The 3,084-nt window shown below is 37.3% G+C and overlaps 1 non-coding gene across 1 annotated transcript; it reads left to right on the top strand.

The window, feature by feature from the left end:
• Window positions 1-457: 457 nt before the first annotated feature.
• Window positions 458-564, top strand: LOC113853552. The gene has a single exon (XR_003502638.1). It is a non-coding gene; the product is annotated as a small nucleolar RNA R71 (small nucleolar RNA).
• Window positions 565-3,084: the final 2,520 nt, after the last annotated feature.

Below are 3,084 nucleotides of genomic sequence, written 5' to 3'. Positions count from 1 at the left end.
ATTTGAAAATTGAAATCCAGGGGGATATGATGGCTATTGTCTCTGAAAATTATTCATATAATTCACTTGCTCTTGTGGTTCACTTGTGGATGCCTCACATGCACCATTTGCATGGTTTCCTCCACAAAAATCACAACTTAGCTGACTGGTAGGCATACTCCCTGTTTGCAGATTGTTGATTTGTTCTGTTAAGGCAGCTAATTGTTCTGAAAACATTTGATTTTGTAGCTGATTTTGTGCAAGAAAAGTTTCCAGAACTTTAGCTTCATGACCAGAGTTTCTTCCTTGATTCCTTGAGTTTGAATTCTGATACATTGAAGATGCCATCATGTCAATAATCCTTTGTGCTTCTTCTAAGGACTTTGTATTTAATGAACCTCCAGCAGCAGCATCAACCATTGTTCTTGTTACTGCATTCATCCCATTATAAAAAGTTTCCAATTGCATCCAATCTGGAATACAATGATGTGGACACCTTCTTAGAAATTCTTTGTATCTTTCCCAAGCTTCATACAATGATTCTCCATCTTGCTGAACAAAGGATGTAATTTCTCCTCTCAGCTTAGCAGCTTTGGATGGAGGGAAGTACTTGGTTAAAAACTTATTCACAAGTTCTGTCCAGGTTGTGATGCTTCCTTGTGGTTAAGCTTGTAACCAGCATTTTGCTCTATCTCTCAAGGAAAAAGGAAATAGTCTCAGTCTGATGGCTTCTTCACTAACCCCATTTATTCTTATGGTGTCACATAGCTGTAAAAAATTTGAAATATGTAAGTTAGGATCATCAGAATTTCCACCAGAAAACTGATCTTGTTGGACTAAGTGTAACAAGGCAGGTTTAATCTCAAAATGGTTGGCTTGAATAGTTAGCCTGATTATAGAAGAGTTAAAACCTTGCATGTTAGGAATTGCATAGTCCCCTAATGTTCTAATTCTATTTTGTTCTGCCATCTCTATTTCTGAATTTAGTGACGAGACGTAGGTGTTCTTTTCACTCTAGGATTACTCTGAGATTCTGGAGAATGGACAACTTCTAACTCACTATCACTCCCTATGGCTTTTTCTGCTCTAGACTCTTTTCTCAATCTTCTTAAGGTTATGTCTATGTCAGGATCAAAGACTAAAGTTGATTTGTTTTTGTTTTTGCCACGCATATACAATTCAAAATGAAGCAAAAGTAAACTACAAGTTAGTATTCAGAACTGCACCACGAAAATTATGCAGTAAATATCAGTAAAAGTAATTGAAACACAAGTTTAAAAGTTGCAGAATTATGCAGAATGGACAAAATGTCTAACTACAGACTACTACTACAGAAATTCAGAGAACAAAATACTCAATCTAGCTATTCTTATGTTACTAATGATATTGAAACTCAAATTCCCCGGCAACGACGCCAAAAACTTGTTGTTCGCAATCTAACACTAGCAAGTGCACTAGGATTGCAGCAAGTGATGAGTAAATTTAAGATCAGAATATCGTCTCCACAGGGAATTTAGGTTTCAAGTACCACTTCACAGAATTATAAGCATTTGAGCCATACGAATTTTTTTGAAGGAGATTTGTAACATATAACAGCAATAAACCAAAGCAATTAAAGCAAAGAACTTGCAGAGAAACAGAGTATAAGATTTGTGATGAAATGAAATAGCAATGAAGGATAGTTAGGAATTTACTTCACAAGAATATCAATATCAATCCAATTAAATCCTCTGAACATTCAAGCAATTGGATAATTGACAATCAGTTTCACATATATCTAGCCAAAGGTTAATTCCTTAACTCATTGACCCTAACAATCCACTAAACCTCCCTAATCCCTTAGGTGAGATTCAGTTTCAGGTTGCATTAAGAATTAGAACTATAAGATTGCAGAATTAGGTCTCCTTATCCCTAAGAAATCCCTAAACTCTGGTTGCCAATTCAGATCGGAGCAAACAATCCAATTCCCATTGGTAAAGATTCCTCTTGATTAATCAAATGAATTTCCATTCAGAGATTGCATGAAAAGCAGAATTAACAACTCAATTAATCCAAGAACTTAAAGTTCAGAAGATAAAGTCGAATCAATACATCAATTCGAGTTCCATAAACCCTTAACTATGGGAAATTAAGCACACATTGCAACAAAAACAGAGAAAGAAGAAGAAGAAGATGAAGAAGAATGCAGAGCAGCCATGGCCACGAGCTCCAATCCGATCCCTCTTCTTGGAGCTTCAAGATTCGACCGCAGTCTTCTCTCCACTCTCTCTCAACAAGAATCTAACTAACAAAACAGAAAATGAGCAACCAATCCCGGTTTTCGCGCTTCAATCATGTATATATAGAAACCCCAGTTCTGCGTGTTGTCACTTTTCTTCACAAGAGTAACCACGCAGAAGCTTTATGTAGTGCGCGTGTTTACTTTCAAGAGCAAGAGTAACCACGCGCAACTTGCAGAGTTGAAGGCTTCTCTGGAACATTCACTTTTATTCAGAATAGTGGCAACGCAGGAGGTCAAGGGCTGCGCGTGATCACTTTCGTGAGTAATAGTAACCACGCGCAAGCTGTCCTGATACAAGTGCCTCTGGAACACTCACTTTCGCTGGCGAAAGTGACAACGCGCAGCTCCTCAGGAATAGAGTCTTCTTTGGAACGTCCACTTTCGCTGGCGAAAGTGATAACGCACACTGGCAACGCTCACTCTTGTAACTAAAAGTGATTACGCACAGGCTCCTCTTCTCATTTAGGCTCTGGAATGATCACTTTCACTAACAATAGTGATCACGCCCAGCCTACATCCCATAATTCTTGTATTTTGGAGTCCAACATTGCCGTTCTTCCTCTTCCTTTCCATTGATAATCCATTTCCATGACTTTTGCTCAGATTATTCCTTCAAAAACAAGATAAATTCCTTAAGAACTAAGCATAAATTCTACAAATGCGAAAATAACTACAAATTGAAATAAAACTTTCAATCATTCTCTTTTTCTGAGTTTTTCTGCTTTCTTCATATATTTTCCTTATTAAATGAGCTAGAATTATGCTAAAATATCAGTAAAAATATGGATTCATCACTCTCCCACCTCTTTTTCTTCAACTTGCGT

Source organism: Abrus precatorius, unplaced genomic scaffold, assembly GCF_003935025.1.
Source record: "Abrus precatorius isolate BTA unplaced genomic scaffold, Abrus_2018 Scaffold0, whole genome shotgun sequence".
Lineage (NCBI taxonomy): Eukaryota > Viridiplantae > Streptophyta > Magnoliopsida > Fabales > Fabaceae > Abrus > Abrus precatorius.
The sequence above is the reverse complement of the archived record's forward strand: the minus strand, read 5'-3'. Positions and strand labels throughout refer to the sequence as shown.